This window comes from Protopterus annectens, chromosome 4.part1 (assembly GCF_019279795.1).
Source record: "Protopterus annectens isolate FY-2018-M chromosome 4.part1, PAN1.0, whole genome shotgun sequence".
Lineage (NCBI taxonomy): Eukaryota > Metazoa > Chordata > Ceratodontiformes > Protopteridae > Protopterus > Protopterus annectens.
Genome location: NC_056734.1, coordinates 400,308,951 through 400,328,138, shown reverse-complemented (window position 1 = coordinate 400,328,138; position 19,188 = coordinate 400,308,951). Strand labels below are relative to the sequence as shown.

Sequence of the window (19,188 nt, the reverse complement as noted above, 5' to 3'; positions counted from 1 at the left end):
AGATTGTGATGGCTTGGAAGTTTCTTTCTATAAAATTTAATGTTTAAACTGGACTCTGTCTCATCAAGTTATATAACCATATTAAAGTGCCTAGTATTCCAGATAAACATGTTACCTGATCTTAAATGATTTTTGTTCTTATACCAAAATTATGGACCTGTTCTACTTATATATAAAAGCTATACTTCTGTTTTCATTAAAAGATTTTGTCTTGCTACAGATTTCATTATTTCAAAATTCTAAACTGGTTTAATGTAGTCACAACAGACTCAAGATAACAAGATAATGTTGAATATATTTCTTTTACATAACAACAAACTTACCAACAAACCGATAGTATTCAGTCTGGATGCTAACAAAGCATTTGAAAAAAGTTTTTATACCATTCAACTCTTCAGGACTAAAATGTTTTCTTTTCCTAGCAAGTTTATTCAAGCCATTAAATGTTTAGACAATTCTGGTTCACATAGCTGTCAATTAATTGCTGGCTTTTGGTTCCAATTATAATTTTAACTGATGCAATGGATGGTTGCCTCTTTTTACATTACCTATTGTACTATTTAGAATGTTTACTCTCAAGAATTTTTCAAGTCCCAATCATTCAAAATTAAATTCAACAGCTGTTATACAGCATTACTTCCCTTACTGATACCATTCTTTGGCATTTCAAAATCCCAATGTAGATGTTCCATGAGTATTGTATAATTATAATAATGCTTTCAATTTTACACTTAGTCTGGAAATGTATACTATTCCCAGATTCTTGCTCCAAAATTATGATTTGGCACTCGCTGAATATATATAATATATATATAACTATTTTAGGTGCACTTAAATATTTAGCTATAAAACATCAAACTGATATTCACTTCTGCATTAATACCAGTTTTGATTCTGCCTTAATTACGATTATAGCCAGTCTATGTCATTGGAATAAACCCATTAAACTCACTGTTAATGGTCTAACTAGGGCCTCCATTGTTAAAATAAGCTTATTTCCAAGTTGTTTCTAAATTTATGGTAGCTTAATTTCAAACTCCTTTAGATTTTTTTAAATCACTAAACAATATCATTACTAAATTCATCATGAGTAATGGATCTCTTATGATATCTCTTAGGATTATCTGAATATTTCAATTTAAAAATCCCAAGTTGGTCTCAAAAAGCTGAATATAGATTTGTTTTACACTGTATGCAGACTTTGGATTTCCTTAATCTGGGACCTAATTCATCAAGTCCATAGTACCGTTCATTTCTTATATAAAATCCAAACAATCTGTTAAACAGTTTTCCATTTTAAAACTCCTGATTCTATACTTGCATTTTTTAAAAAGTTAATTTTATTTTAAAAGTACCTGCTATTTCAGCCTTTATTTGAAAACCCAAATACACAAATTGACAATAAACCTCTTGATATTTCTAGTTTTCCTATACTTCAGGACCTCTGCCTATATCATATTATGAACAATGGAACATTATTACCAGACTCTATTTTAAATGAGCACTGGAATCTCACTGGAAGTCCAAAGCTATGATTAAATTTGATTTGCACTCTAGTATTTAAGCTGTCAACTCTTATATTATTTTAATGATGAAAAATTAAACAATTTTCTTTTTGATTAGACTACTCTAAAAAGAAACTTCATGCCTTTCCTATATCATTTTTTTCTGAAGTCAATATAATGTAGGCATTCACATCCTGATGCAGTGCCTTCCTTTGAACAGATACATGTTGCACTGCCTCACACTTCAGTCCTATACATCGCATTGTATTTAAATTGCAGGCATATCTGTTGGATATATAATGTTACTCATTCATTGGGCAAGAACATGTGTGGTGTCAATCAACATTGGGTCCTACATGCCTCATGAAGCCTCTGTAGTCTACATGTAATGATATAAGCTGCTCCTGAAATTAATCCTTTGTTCTATATATATTATTGCCTAGATATTCCCTTGCAAATTGTGTCACTTTGAACAAGGTAATTCAGCAGACAGTTCCCCAGCTAAGGCTGCACATGGCTGGCACAAATATACAGCTTGTCTAGTGTGCTTACCTTATAAAAAAAATTAAGAAAGTAAAATTACCAGAAGTAAACTGATTCTTTGCTGGTCAGATACAGTGGCAATGAGCAAAGCTTTGTTGCTAGCAACTATTTATCATACATGTCCACATACAATATGCTCATAATTTAGAAATTGGGACTTTAAAGTCAAGTGTTATTATATTTAAAAATTGTATGTTGGTGTACTGAACACTTTTATATCCTCAAAGGCAATCCACATACATACATATTAACAATGGGCAGAAAATAACTTTTCAATGGAGGCATGAGGAGAAAAGTTCCGGAAATACTACAAATACAACATGAACCCATACTGAATGACATTAAATGCAAAGTTACAGTGGTTATATAAGTACAAAACTTGCATAGAATCAAGACATCAAATGCTTGCTAATAATAAGAATAACACAAGTAATCGTACAGGAATTATAGAGATGGTCAGAGAAGTGAAGAATGGTTCAGGAAGAGAGAGACTGAAAATGAAAGTTGACTTTATTAGTAGCTTGTACTATGTGCAGTTAGGGAGGTTTCTGAACTAATAATATAGGGCAGAAGAGAGGAAGCAAAAGTTTTATTAATAATTACATATTGTACTTACATGAAAAAGTGGTATTAGAATAGATAGTATTATATGTGTCTTATATCCTGATAGTGTTAGCCATGAACTGAAGAGCAACTGAAGGGTGGAAAGCAGTAGAAGTTGAGAGACAGGGAAAGGAAAACGATTTTGTGTTAAGACAGAGGTATGGAGTGGTGAGGGACAAACATTAAACTAATAAGTAAAAGTAGCCTTGTACAGAGATATTGATAATGGATTAGGGATATTTACAACAGAGTCCGGTTTACTGAAAACATTTATGACATTATAGTTAAGAGGTGCCAGTCAGATATGGTATTAAAGTTGTGAGATATTATCCAAGGGCTTAACAAGATGAAAGACAATAATCCAATAGGTATTTGTTAAGAACATTTTTGAATGGAAGGAGGTTATTGATTAACCAGAGTGTAAGTTGGACTGAGTTCCATATTTTAGTGATGTAAGCTGAAATCAAGCCATTTCCCAATAAGTTTTTGGACATGTGGATTTTAAGAAGAAGGTTTGTCTTATGAACATAATTGTCTTGATCGTGCATAATGCTGAATAATCTAAGTAGACTCCAGAGAATTTTTCCTCAGGCAGACAGTAAATGTCAGTGGTGTGATAGGGAAGAAAGAGGTAATCGGGAACATATTTTCTGTATGTGGTGAATTGATGGACTTTAAGTATTCCCTGCGGGATGCACTGTTGGAGATGCTAGGTGGGCAGATTGGTCTGATGAGGGAGATGATTTTTCTGAGCTATGTTACAGAATCAAAATTGTCTAGACATGGTAAGGCCTGTGTCTAATAATAGTGGCTGCCAAAAAAGCAATTACTAGAAAATGGAAATCAAAATCTAAACCAACTATACTGTAAGTAGTGAATATAGTAACAGAGATAAAACAACTGGAACTGAGATCTTTAGAAAATGGTAGGAGAAAATTCATAGGAAAAATGGGAATTGAGGCAACAATACATACAAGGGAGGAATGAGGTTTAAAAGGTGGCAGGATTTAAATAAACTATGTAATATGTGACTGAAAAAGATTGGGTGGATTATAAGTGATGTATAACATTTGGAACTGGAAGCGTGTCAGTATGGTTTGTGATGTAAAATGCTTGCAACTAGGATTGTGTTGGTGTGGCTTGTTTTCATTTGTATAAATGTATGATTGCCTATGTAGTAAGTGATGGTTTAATAAAGATGTTTCTTGTTCAGAAAAGGCAGGAATTGAATAATTTATCTGATGCTGCTTAGGTAATATGATATATAGCAATATATATGAAGTAAAATGTTTGTTATGTTAATTATAGTGTGATTACTTTTATACGATTGCAAATTTCCTATGTCATAAGTAATAACTCAATAAAGATGTTTGGAAAAAGAATGCTGAATAATCCCTGTCATGGCTGGACATTTTTCTGAATGTGTACTGTATTGTAGGACATGATTAGCTAAGAGTAGATGAGGTAATAAGGCAATTCAAGCCAGTTTAGTTGTCATAAGGTGATACAGTGCTGTGACCAATATGACAGACTTGTTAAAAATCTGAACACTTTATTATAGCATTGCTCTATTTTAGATGTAAGTCTGGCCTGCAGATTGGTCAAGATTGCAAGGCCATATAGTAGGGATGGACAAGAGGAATGGAGATGCCAAGGTTATTTTAGGGCTGCCTTTGATGAGTGTTTGATTCTATAAAGTGCCCTGATTTTCTGGTGAGTATTTTGATGATCTGGTATAAATTAAACTTGAATTTCAAATTGTCATCTATAGGGACCCTTAACAGTTCTCTGTGCAAGACCATTTCTATTTTTGGGTTATTTGGGGAGGGTATAGTGAAGACATCTATGTTCAGGTTGTGTATTTGGGAAAGAATAGGAGTAACTTTGTATTCTTTTAATTTAGCAGAAACTTAGAATCAATAAGCCAGGATTGATAGGAGAAAAAAGGTTGGTGGAGTATATGTTGAAGCTGAAACAGAGTTTTGGCAGAGGGTATGAGGGTCAAGTCTAAGCATATTAAATTCCGAAGACATGTTTGGATGCAGTATGGAGGCTGTTAATGTAAAGATTAAAATGCAGAGGACCTAGAATAGATCCATGTGGGCCCCTTATAGGGATTACTTAGAAAACTGCATGATCACTTTGCCATTTAATAGACTGCTGTCAGTCCCATAGGGAGCTGTTGAACAACTGCAGAGATGGAGTAAGAAACTGAGAGAAGATAGCTGTTCAAATAGCTTGGGATGAGAGTCAGAATCAGACATTTTGAAAAGATTAGAAATAAGGCAGAAACCAGGCTGCCATTGTTTCTTGCTTGGTTAATTGTGTTGACAAAGTTGAGAAGGGCAGTGATAGGACTGTGTCCTCAGTGAAATCCATACTAAGTAGGGGTGAGATGCTAATGGTCAAGAAGGTGGTGGAGAAGTTGTCTGTGGACACATTTTATAAGATTTTGAAAAAGAAAACAGTATTCCAAATTCATTTTATAAGATTTTGAAAAAGAAAACAGTATTCCAAATTGCCTAAAAATCAGTGAAGTTTCCATCATTATGTAGTGGGAGAATGTATGTTTTTTTTCTAAAGGGATGGGGCATAGGTCTCACTGATGGCTATGTTTATTAATGTTGATACAGGGGAGGCTCCATGGTCTGTGGACAGTTTGAGATGCTCTATGATAAAGTTGTCTGGAGCAAGAGAAGTGAGGTTAGTTTTTGTAGGTGTTTTTCTAGATTAGGTTGAGTCACCTTGCAGTGTTAGGATTGCAGAGTGGTTATTTGCTTGTTGACAGGTATTTACATTAGTGGATTATTTTTTTTTGTTAAAGCAGTTATAATATCGATGAAGTTTGGATTATATTTTGATGCAGTCTCTGATGAGGTACTATTTTGTGATGGATTGGGCTGTTTTTCCTCCCAGGCAAAAACAAATACTTAATGGATTACCAGAAAAAGCTTTGGATTGTTTGATGGGTGTCCAGGAGTGTAGAATGCTAGTTTCTATTTGTCAGCTCTAATTATGTTTTTTTTAAGGTTATGGAGGTATATGTAGGCTTGGAAGTTTTGCTGTATTTTGCATTGAGAACAGGTTTTCTAGGCCTTGTTCCTAGTGTGCATGAGGTATTTGGTTGATTTGTTTATCCATTGGGCTGGTTTGGCTTTGACTGTATTTCTTCTACGAGGGTTCTGTCCATTAATTATGATGAAGAATACATTACTGAAGTTTTGCAATGACATCATTAAGTGGGAATGTTTTCAGAATTAACAAATTATAATTTTTGTAACGTGGCTGTAACAGTTTTTTGTATTAAAACTTGACAGGTTGTATACCATGTTGTTGCTGTGAAGCTTGTGCACATGGGACAATGATCACTGATGCTATCTGGAAAGATCCCTGAAGATGAAAAATTAGTAGGCGTGCAAATAAGTAGCCAGTCTAATGTAGAAGATGCATTACTTTGTTATAGCTTATTGGGATTTTAATTCACTGAGTAAAGCTATAGATGTTTATTTATTTTTATTTTATTTTTTATTTTAGATTTGTTGACCGGGAGAGTCCGACTGGATGCATGTCCATTTTCAGCAGAGGCCCGGGAGAAAATCTCCAATGTTTATACTGTTGTTTGCAAAATCGGTAGTGAAAGCTTGTCAATCGGTACATAAATCACCTAGAATACAGTTTTGTGGTTGTGGTAGCTGATAACAAAGATAAGATATATTCAGCTGTTGTGGTACTTTGTTCAGGAGGGATGTAGAGAGCAATTATGCATAGCTTTTTCATTTTTTTTTTTCAGTTTTTGGAATGTGATGAGAAGCTCAGCATTCCTGAGTTGTGCAATAGTATGTGGGTAGCATACAACTGCCATGGAGATGTAATATATAATAGCAACATCATCACCCTGTGTCTTTATTGCAGCAATTCTTGTTATATTACAGCCTAGTGGGAGAATATCTTCATCTTAAATGTTTGTCTTTAACCATATTTCAGTGATTGCTAATATATCAAAGGAGTGGAGGCTTGTATGAACGTGGAATTCTGCTAGTTTATTGATATAGACTAGTTTTAAGCCTGTACTGTTAGCAAATACTTGTTACAGTGCAGTTTGGGTTGAGCAGGCAGTGGTGTTGGTTGGTGTTTGCTGTGTTGTAGATTGGACTGGACTGGATAAGCAGTTTGCATTTGAGATACATTTAGATGGCTTGGAATTAGGGTGAATGCCACAACCTAGGTTTACTTTTGATATAAAAATGATGTTGCAAGGAACATCTCAATTTTTAATCTAGCTTTCAATTTGGATTTGTGTATGGAGAGTGAACAGTTAATATATTTATGTCTGGAAAGATGAATGTGAGATGCATTGTAGAGGTTTGGTGCTACATTGAGAGATATGTTGATGGTGGAGTATTTAAGAGGAGTGTGATCAGAGGATGGCAGATTATTTATAAACAGTGAAATTTGATGTTATCTAAGATAAGTAAGGGGAGGAGTAGGGAATTAAACATTATTAATGATGCATGTGTCATTATATTATAAGGATGTGTTAGTGTGCTGTAAGTTAATATGAAGAGATAGTATAAAGGGAAAGAGGAAGGATAGCAGCAAATGGGCTTATTCCTGTGAGTTCATAACGTAAGGGCTTACAGTACAGAGCAGAAATGGTATAGACAGATGAGAAACTAGATTAGAAAACACGATTATAAAATAGAATATGGGCTTGTGGTTATGTCTGGCATAGATGGAAGAAAGTGGTCAAGACTGATTTACTAAGATGGCTGGGTAAGTGTTGTTATTGGAATAGATGACTGTATGTGAGTCTCAAGAGAGTAGGTTTGTATAAGGGTGTTGTTATATGAGAGGTGAGATTAGGTGTTAGGTTTCTATTGTTGATTTGTTGGTGATGTCTGTTCATTACAGGGCTAGGAAAGAACAGAGTGTTGTTTCTTGAGAAAGAGACTGGATTGGTTAAAGTAATTAGACTAGTGTTATAGATATTAGAGTAAGTGGTGGTGGGTAGGATTTTGGGGAAGGATAGGGGAACAAAGCAAATCCAAGTGTAGTGAGGCTTAGCATAGCAGAGCCAAACCAGACAATGTCATAAGTACAATTCCAAATAAATCAATCAACGTAAGTGTGAAGACTGGCAGAGATGGGTGAAGGCTGCCAGCCTAGTCAACTAGAATTTGGTACATAATTCTGTCCTTTGTAAATATGAATGTTGAAATACAGGCTTGTTTTCTTAAATGAAAGAATATGCTTTGAAAGGTTGAACTTAAAACAATGTAGCAACATTGCCCACTGCTGCAAAAGAAAGCTAAGTCAAGCATTTCTTGTCTGTCCTTTGAAATTAAAATTATTGCATGACTGTCTTTGATGTTTACAGTTCAGCTCTGGCCGGGCTAGATGAAGGCTTCCTGCCTATTGTTTAAAGGCTAAAGTTAATGACCAGAATTTACATATGGAATGTCCTTTATTGCTCTGGTTTCTGCCTAGGTGTAAAAGAATGCAAATGCAGTTTCTGTCAACCTGGGAACACCTGGAAAGTGTAAACAAATTATTTAATGGGAATCAGGACTGCAATAGCAATTTAAACAGAGAGAATCTGAAGGCATTAAGCATTTTTGTCTTGACCATCCAACTCACAGCACTGCCTTGCGCATATGCAAGTTGTCTTAGACTTGTGTTTTCTTTTAGAAATAGCTAGGAACTAGAAATATTAGACTAAGTGTTTTTCTGTGATGTCAGAACTTTACTAATGTGTTATTTTAAGTATTTATCTGTGATCTCTGAACTCTTGACTAGCACTGTGTAGTAGAAAGTACTGTCTTGTGGTTTTAATTATTTATTATTAAATATTTTAAAACCTTTCAACTGTGGCTGTTTTGTGTAGAGATAATTTAAGCTCTAGAGTACATTGCATATTTATATACTTTACTGTCCAAGTTACTCTAAATAAGCCTTGACTGTTTAGTCACAACTACCAATTGGATAATAATATTGCACAGTACTAATTGGACACCCTTTTAAGGGCCTTTGAGTAGCTGATAAGTATTAGTGGGTGGTGGCAAGTGGAACTACTGTATAGTCAAGAGAAAGGGGCACAGCTGGAGAAACTGTGCTAGCCTTCTTCAGGAGTGTCTGTGTGGATGTATAAACTCTTCTCAAAGTGCATATGTGTGTGTGTGTGTGTGTGTGTGTGTGTGTGTGTGTGTGTGTGTGTGTGTGTGTGTGTGTGTGTGTGTGTGTGTGTGTGTGTGTGTGTCAGCTACTTGGGCAGGGATATGAAGCACTGGTTGGACAGAGAGGGTGCTAGAGGTTTTAGCTTGCCCACTAAGCTGAGATCTGGACCCTATAGCTGTGCCAGTGGGGAGTCTTATTGGGGACCTGCAGAGCAAGGAAGAGACCAGCCCTGGACTGACTGTGATCTCTGTGTGCTCTTAAGGGAACTTGAACTTTACTGTGTGTATTTGTTATCCTTTCCTCATATATGAGATGCCCTCTCTGGTGTTAGTGGTGAGGATTGAGGCTCCTTGATTGCTGGGCCAGGGCACGGGCATCACAGTAAGTATGAAAATAAACAAAATCTAGGAAACTAACACAGTTTAAAGTTTCCTTACTTACCTTGACAGAGGTAGAAAAGGAGAAGGAAGAGAGAGATAGAGGGGAGACTGATGATGGTTTGGGGGGAACAAAACTAGATACACACCAGAGTATAGGGGAGTGGACAGAATGCATATAGCAGACACTCCAGCGTTAAAGACAGGACAAAAGGTAGAAGCAACAAAAACAAGGTAAAGACAATCACAGGTAAAGAGAATGAGGAAGGAGATTAAAATAAATAATGACAGCTATGACAAGCAATAAGAGATCTAGGAGGGAGTAAAAATGTAAAAACAAAAAATTCAGACAGCAGTGAAAACAGCAGCCAAACAACCAAATTCAGCAGATAAAAGCTAGGGAAGAGAGAGAGTGAGAAAGAGCCCGTCTGAAATATGGCAGCAAATATGAGATAGTAGCATTGTGTAATGTATAGAAGTTACAGGAGTAAAAGGGTAAGGAAGAACATTTTCTAATCTGGCAGGGAGCTCCCTACAGTTACAATAAACAGTAGGATAGATGTACATATAGACACTGAGAAGGATAATTCTTGTCTTTGAGTCCACAGAGTCTATGGGCCTGCAAAATGTTTACCTCAGAAAGAGCTGCACAAGTACTGTGTTGTTTAACAGCACGTCAATCACACACCCACAGCTTGCTGTGGGGTGGGGAGGGGGAGCTCCTCAGATGTTTAAAATCATTGGCACTGAGATGGAGAGTTCTTGTCCCTGAGTCTGCAGAGGCCTACAAAATATTTACTGGTGGAAGATGTGCATGAGAATTGTGTACTTCAACAATGCAGTAGTTGCTTACCCAAAACATAGGGAGAGGGCTCCTCATACATTTTAAATCATAGAACTGAGATGGATAGTTTTTGTCCCTGAGTACACACATTCTATTGGCATGCAAATAATTTACTGGGGGAAGAGGTCGAAGAGTTTTGTGTAGTTTAGCACTGAAGCAGTAGTATACCCAAAGCTTGAGGGGGTGGAGCTCTTGAGATGCTTAAAATCCTTATTGTCCTGCAAAGCTGGAGGGGGCCGGACCCCTCAGATGTTTAAAATCCTTATTGTTCTGGCTAGAAGTAGAAAAGGAGAATGAAGAGAGAGAAGGATGTATATTCCATTCATTTCTAACATGTACAGCTTTCTGTTAAATCATAGTTCCTATTCACACAGTGCATCATAGACATCACAGCCATCTCATGAATGGGTTGACATAGCAGTACATGTGGACTCCTCACTTGTACTCTTTGTTCTGCAGCTAGTAGTGATCACTAGTCATGGCCATAGACATTCATAGTGTGGGTCCAGCCATTACAACTGAAAATATTGCTGTGGATAGATGTGCTGAAATGCAGCACCTGAGTATTCTGATTCCATCTCAGTTGCTTTTGTATCTCTTCTCTTTGTGTGCTCCTGTGACAAAGTGGGCAGCCCACACCCACATGACATAATGTGGTGAGACTGCTCCATAGTACAGCTCATGCCTTTCACATTTCTGTGTGATGGTTACATACCTATATACCTAGCTAATGTTGTTTTATATGTGGCTATTGCAGTATATGGCTGTGTCTATACATCTGTCAGTATAAGTCATATCACTCTTGGTGCATTATTTGGTTTGCCAGCTGTGTTATATATTGTTCATTCATGTATCCATATGGTGCACAGAAACAACAGGTTCAGTACTCAGAATATGTTTGTGTCTTTGCTAGCATGATTCCTGTTAACTTTTGATGGTCTGTCTATGCCTGATGTACTGTGCAGTTCCAGTCCTTGCATTGTTCAGTGTAGACCGGGGACAATTTAATTAATACTGAGAGAGAACCTGATTCATCATTTTACAACTGTTAGGATACCTGAGCAAGAAAGGTCTGTGCTGATAGGTGGCAACAATTTTAGCATGGCACTACTAAGCACTATGATACAGAGTATGCTGGTCAACATCTGGTGCTGTTTCTGTCCAAGGCTATCATCTTCATCTGCTGAGTGTAGGCCTTGATTTTTCTGGGGCAGCTTGTGCATCTGGTTGTGGAGATTTTTTTCTGCTTGCAGCAATGCAGTGTGTTTTCAGCATGGCATACACCAGGGCATTGTGAGTGCATGTGCTAAGAGTGCACTCTACTGTGTAGCTGAGTACATGTTCAGCAATATTCTGTGTCTGTGAGTGACCTCCAGCATATGCTTATTCCTGTGTAATTTGCAGATGAAATATAGGTTTCAATAGCCATAGTTTGATGGGCTGTCTATTGTGCCTTTTAATAGATATTCTGGCTACAGTCTCTTCTGTGGCTTATTCCCTTTGTTCTTGCTATAATGTTCCATCCATTCATTCTGGTATTAACCTACCAGATGTCTTCTGTGCATATGTGCAAGGCTGAATGCATGGCAGAGGCCACTGATCTATTAATAGCATCTATTCTGCCTTTGTAGAGAAAACTGATGTTTCTGATTAAGACGTAACCAGTGTCCCCATTCTGGCAGATGATGCAACATCATCACTTGTAGTTGATGTGTTAAGAACACATCTGTACCTGTAGGTGTCTCAGCATGCATGTATGTGTAGTCTTTGACCCCAAGTACTATAGGAATACTGCAACATCTGTGAAACGCTTCCATGGAAAAATGACACTAAAGATATGTATGTAGAAATCAACTAATTTCCCATTCAAGCTCCATTGGACAACTAGGAAGATGTTTAATATACTAAATGCTCAGAATTCAGTATTACCCCCATTGCCATTGCATGATCTTTTGAAGATAACTCAGGATAAGGTACACTACTTTATGCACACGCATTTGTCTAATAGAGGGGACCATCATGAAATGCCCGCTGAAGTCTCCACATGTTACAGATGGTGCCTAATTTCTCTTTAAATTCTTTGTATGGATTCTAGATTTTCTGGTCTGTAAGATTCTGAAGTATGGTTCTTGATCAAGGTCGTTGTCTACTGCACCTTGGCTGGCTGCCATAATGCTTTTGGAGTATAGCTTCATTACACAACATCTGCGTTTGTAGCCATCAGTCAACAGCAGAGATTTTTATTAGTGTATATTTTTTTCTGTATTATAATTAATAAGTCATGATAAATGGACCAAGCTTAATAATTTATAAGGTGCGGTCCATTTACTGAGATATTATCGAATGGTGAGCTGTCTTTCTCTGTCTAGTACTTATTTTTGAACTGACTATACCTGCAGTCTACCTCAGTATCTAACTATTAGGGAGAGTTGCTTTCTCTGAGATATTATATAAGTTAGAATATATTAATAACCCCATTTCACTTGCAAGCTCCTTTTGTCAACATAGCAGCCTTATACTTTCAAAAGTGATTTTCCTGAACTTCATTTCTGCAGCCAGCAATATTAAGTTTTAACAAATATTGAACTATCTGTAAAACAAAACATTTGTTTCATTCTAAAATATGTAAGCTGTACTTAGATGTACGGCATGGTTAGAAAAAAATGTTTTGCAGAGAATCTGCCAGCAGTTCTGTGCAGAATTTCCCACTGTGCTTCATTGTTTATTATTACTTATGATTTCCTTCAGAATGGCAGCATCTGTCAACCGCACATAAAGACTAACCAAGACGTGCACTGCTTGTAGGAGTTGGCAGATGTACAATCATTGCTGAGGATTATTTATCCTAATAGGTTTTATCATGGCTAAGGGCACCACGTGCTCTAGTCTGGTGATTAACAGCAGGACAAATGCGCTGTTTTTCCAGGTTCATTTCTTTGAGTTGAATAGTATTTTGTTTGGCTCAGTTGCTGTTTGGCTATAACAGAAGTGTTCTTATCATCTGTCCAAGAACAGAGAACTTGTTGTTACTTTGAAAACACAGACAGCTATAAAACTAGAAACTGGCTACTGTCCATCATTGCATAATAATTATATTTGTTGAATATTATTTTGGCATGTTGCATCAAGCTAATATGTCTTCTCTGCAAAAGTTCAGGTAAGGACAACTATTTTGTTATAACATTCTGAGAATTTCAGAAATTCTGAATCGCAAGAAAAAAAAAATAAACATACAGAAACTCAAGGAAAAAAGTCCACATGGATTCAATAGTTACCAAAAACAAAGATGCCAAGCCAAGAAACACACGCTGTACTATATGAAATTCTCAATAGTTTTTTTTGTACACAAGGCAAAAAAAAAATTTGTGGTCACATAAATAACAAAATTTCACTGTATTCCTCGATTGCCATATTCACTGCTAACAAATTTTTCAATAGGCCGTTTTACAAATGTTTCTTTTTGCAGTTCACTCCTGTTTCTCCTGGAAAAGCAATAGATTGTAAAGGAATATTTGTGTCTGAGGTCTACGACAGTTGCTGATTAAGATGGATTTGAATAATATTTTATTGTCTGTTGATTACATCTATATGCAGTTTTCCTTTCTGAAACTATTTCTAGACCACTCATTTATATGCTGAACACACTTTGCATTTAGAAAAGGTTCTGTTTTTCATCATGTTAATATAAAGTCTTCTTCCTAGTAACAAAGTCAGTGACTAAGGGCACCAGAATAGCATTCCTGTCGTCCATGCTTACGAGTCACAGCCCGCTCTTATAGTGCCTTTGTTAACAGTTGCTGCCATCTATAGTGTTTGGTAGGAACAAAGAAAATAGAAGTAGATTGCTAGGCCTTTCTTCCATATCATGCATGCATACCTAGGGATAATCTAGAGCTGTCAGTCTGCCTTCTGCATGCCTTGGGAAAGTGACAGGGAACTGGAGTCAATGAAGAAAACCAAACTAAACACAGGGGGGCCATGCAGACTCCAGAAATAATGGCACCAGGTGAGACTAACCAAACAACCATTTGTGAGGTGACAATACTAATCACAGTGTCACAGTTAGCAGAATTTAAGATTGCTAACACATTAAAGGTTCTGACAACATTTTTGCTATTGGCAATAAATGTATTCGACTGAGCTCCAAAAGACTGGGGATGCTAAGGGAACCAGTCTGCACTAGTCTACCCAGATCCTTGCTTGTAGATAAACTTTCACTTCAGTCCTAATAACGTGGAAGGAAGCAGATGATCACAATATAAACCATAACATGAGTTCCATTCACTGACACTGATCCAACAAATAAAAATCTATTTATGATAGGCAATGCAATGTTATAATTTCCTGTGCAAACTGCTGAAGTTATATTTGTGTAATGGGCATAAAGGATAAACAATGCTGGCTCAAACTCCTGACTGTGCTCTACATTCTTTGGACTGGGCAGGGACATAGGATGTTGGCTGTGGGATGTATGCTACCTTATACCAGCACATATAAACTGCTCTTATACTGGTACATATAAACTGTTAGACTACAAACTTGGCAGTATGTCACATAGTCAACACAGGTGCGGAACCGGCATCTCCGTACAGAGCGGAATGGAAAGATTTCCATCTTCCACACTGTAGTGTGATTTCGGAGTTGGTATATTTAAGTTACTGGGGGTGCGGGGGTGTAGCCCACCTGCTAGTAGTGTGAAGGCAAGTTATTGTTGTTTTTTTTTTCTTACATGGTTAATATTTCGAATGTTGATCATATGGTCTCGGCCATATGGTTTTTGACATTCTGAAATGTTGACCATGCATAGTAGACCCATATATATATATATATATATATATATATATATATATATATATATATATATATCTACAAAAAAGTAAATCACACTGCTACAGCACGGACTAAATCCACTTTATTGTTGTACGAGTCCACAACAAACATGAAAAACTCCACAGCATGTACTGCACACAACGATTGAGCACTTTCTTCCCTTCAGCCAGGGACTTCATAAGCAACATTTACTCATTTGTTGTAAAGTTACAACTTACATCTGCTGGAGTTTGTAGACTGCCACATTATATATACCTTGACCTGTTTTCATTCCTACAAACAAACAGACACACATACACATGGTTACATCTTTGACATTAAAGAAGCAGACACAGTATGTGAGAGGTGTGCTAACTCATTGACACTAAAGAGGCTAAACTCTCACATACAAGTCCACATCAGGTTGTCAAAACCACATACACACAACACCAACCTCACATAACACACAAAACACACCCATAGACTAACATATGCTGAGGCACTTAAAAGCAATCTTCCTAAATAGCAAAGATCATCAAGACCACCCGCTGTTAATGCTATACCTCAGCAAGCCCAAAAGCACTCAGAAAAAAACAACACCTAACACTACACATACTGTAACTTTCAGTGAAGCCCCAAACCCTAAGCCCCTAAGGCAAGCAAACATACTTCCCAGGATACACATCATAGGGGACTCCATTGTAAGACATAATGATGCCCCTCTAACCTAGCTGAACAAGGAAAGATAACTGTTAGTTGCTTATCTGGAGCCATGATTCCCAAATCATGCATGCCCTCAAGTCAATAAACCACAGGTACAAGTATGAATTCATCATATTCCATATAGATGATAATGACCTGAGATGTAGTTCCCTTTACTATATAAAGAGACACATTATGAAGCTTTCAGACTATATGCTCAGGCTGGTATGAGCCTAGCACTGAGCAGCATATTACCATCACTGAGCATGATGCCACAATATGAGCAAAAATTTATTGATTTCAGTAACTGGCTGTCTTTCTGGTTTCACTCTAAGGGATCCAATATTTGTCAGCTTGTGAGGACAGACCACGTTGCTTTGCCAAGGATGATCTGCACCTTTCCCTTCTAGGTTTTTGAATACTGACTAAAACGTTATCTGACCCCATAGCACCTCTTTTAGACAATACCAAATTAACAAACCTACAAACACAGCAGAAAACAACTCAACAGAACTTCAGGCTGTTACTGCTCAATACCTGGAGCCTAAATAAGAAAAACTACCCTCCCTCCAAGCCCTCCTCATACTCGAGAATATAAACGTGTGCAGTTACAAAGATATGGTTTAAAGTGGCACAGAACACCACATAAGTGCAAGGTTTCAGTGCCTTCCACACTTTTAGACCAGTATCTCCTCAGACAAGAGCCAAAGGTGAGGTGTCTCATTATGCATCAATAACAAGCATACCTTTAGGTTGATCAATCAAGATGATGTGATGCAGTTCCTCCATGTGTAGATCACCATAGACAAAATCCCATACCAATCCTAGCCATCTATAGGACACCCACTATGTCCCAAGAAGCTCACAATGCATGCTTGGACCTACTGGTGACAGTTACCATACAACTTAACACCCTACTCATGGGGAATTTTAATTAACATTCTATAGATTGAGAATCTTACACAGCCTCAAATCTACAGGCACAGAGATTCCTGGACCTTATAAATACAAACACCTTTGACCAAATAGTGAATTTGCCCACTAGAGGCTCTAGCATACTGAATCTCATCCTTATAAATATGGGAGAATGCTGCACCTCCATCTAATGTCTCATCCACCCTTGTAAGGACAGAACATAAATCTGTGGATCAAAATCAATTCCACAATCCCATTAAACCCAGTAACAGTTGGGAAGTATTCCAAAGCAAATTACCTGTTATTAAAGTGATGGTTTTGAAAATGTAATAGCCCTCCAAACCCCCGAGAACACACCGGCCTATGCTGAATTACTTTTAGAAACTCTGTATAATCATGTCAATGACTGCATAGAGGCTGCTGTAATTACCAGAAATAGGCTGATGATTAGCCCCAGAAACAAACTGCCCTGGTGGCATCCCAAATTAAAAAGGTTATAAAACAAAAGGAAAAAAAAATATGACAAATATCAGGAAGGATATTTCCCATAAAGAAAAAAACTCTTTCATCAAAGTAAATAGCCCACTAAGAGGGATAATTAGGTGAAACAAAGCTAAGTTTGAGGTTAAGATATCGTTACAAGTGAAAGATAACGATAAGGCCTTCTACAGCTGTCAAAACTTCAAGGGAAGCACACAGTAGTGTGCCGAACTGGTGGTTAATAGTGCCACATTCACCAAGCCTAGTCATATAGTGAACCTGTTAGTGGAGAAATTAATTTCCAGCTTTACCTACTCGCACCCCTAACCATCCCTCCATTAATACCCCTAAACATATCCCTCCAACAATAAGTAGGGAACATGCACTGGCTACACTCACTAAAAGGAAAGAACATGGCCTCAGTGGGCCCCAGTAACATTCCAGGATGCCTCCCGAATAGTCTAAAATATGACTTATCAGGAACCCTGGAGTCATTATTGAACTATATATAGTCTTAAAACAGGGTTGGTGCCACATGAATGGAGGACTGTGACAGTCGTCCCCCTTCATAAAGAAGGACGTTCAACAGATCCTGGAAACTACAAACTCATTAGTCTGACTTTGTCTTATTTGCAAAGCCATGGAAAGAATGATCATGGAAATTATCAACAAGGACAGAATGGACCTTCAGAAACTGGAACCATCTCAGTTTACCTTTGTCAAATAAAGGTCATCTTTACCGAATCTAGTGGACTTCTATGAAAATGTCATTAAGGCAATGGATGAGTAGAAAATTATGCAAACTACCTAACTATTTCTGGACAAGGCATTTGGTACAATACCTGGGTTTATATCAAATAATCGAAATCTCAAAATATCGAACACCATAAGCTCGAACTTGGAATTTCAAAATGTGATATAATCGAAAGCTCAGAACAGTGAATTCTTTCCCAGGGAAAAAATTTGCTGTTCCAAGAAACACACACACAACACAAGCACACCAAAAAAGTAATCCACACATATACACTTAAAATCCTACTTCTAACCCTACACTTAACCGTATATACACTACTATCTATCCACTTACTTTAACCCAAACCCTAACCCTAAGGTCTGTAACTATCGCACACTCACCTTACCTACTCCCTAACCCTAAGGTCCCTAACTATCGCACACTCACCTTACCCGCTCCCTAACCCTAAGGTCCCTAACTATCCCATTCCCACACTCACCTTAACCCAGTCCATTCACACACTTACCTTAACCCGGTCCATAACCTTCGCACCACAGTGGAGAAAATAGCAAAGCGGCAGAAACAGCCCACCGAATTCTTTCCCTAGGAAAGAAGTCAATGTTCTGCAGCTTTGCTATTTTCAGCATTCGCTCTTTTGGGTTCGATATTATAACATTCGAAGTTTTACTACTTTGATGTTATGATATAAATCCCAATACTCCACTTGGCCATTGTCAACAAACTTATGGAACTAGTTATAAACTCATTTATAACACTCTGGATAGCCAGCTGGGTCACTGATAGGATCCAGGGGGATAGAATTGGTGTGGCCACCTCCACAAAGAGGCCAGTCACCAGCGCAGTACCCAGGAATCTGTGCTGGGCCCGCTTCTCTTTGGTATCTACTTCTTGAATGTCAAAACCATGTCAAACACCTCTGGCTAAACAGTTTTGTAGATGATTGCAAACTGGAAGCAGACATTGACTCCCCCCAAGATAAGAACACACTTCAGGAAGGTCTAATACAGACAAATACTTGGTGCCAAAGCCATGGCTTAAAACTCAATACCAAGAAATACATTAGAGCACCTTTAGAGAAGCCTGACACCCCAAATTGCTACATCAACAATAAAACACCGTAAAAGCTGAATCACTAGCCAGGGATCTGGGAACTCATGTAGATAGTAACCTAGTCTTCTACTAATGTGTCCAAGGTAGTAAGAATATCCTTCTGTGTTGCTTGACTTATAAGCAAGAGCATTACATCTAGGCCCAGAGAGGTCATCATACCACTGTACGCAGCCTTCATCAGGCCCATTGTAGAGTATTATTCCTCCTTCAGTATGCACCTGACCAGACACATGCAGCAACTAGAACGTCCACAAAGGTTCCGTAGAAAAAGGATTCAAGGAGTAAACACAATGTCCTATGCTGATAACTTCAAATCCCTGTCTCTTTACTTGGGATCATACAGACTTCTGAAAGGTGATCTTTGCCTGGCAC

General features: G+C 37.5%; 1 long non-coding RNA gene across 1 annotated transcript in view; it reads left to right on the top strand.

Annotated features, from left to right (window-relative positions):
• The window catches only part of LOC122800881, a 1,528,016-nt gene that overhangs the window by 1,133,930 nt on the left and 374,898 nt on the right, over nt 1-19,188 (top strand). The gene's annotated exons all lie outside the window — the stretch shown is intronic.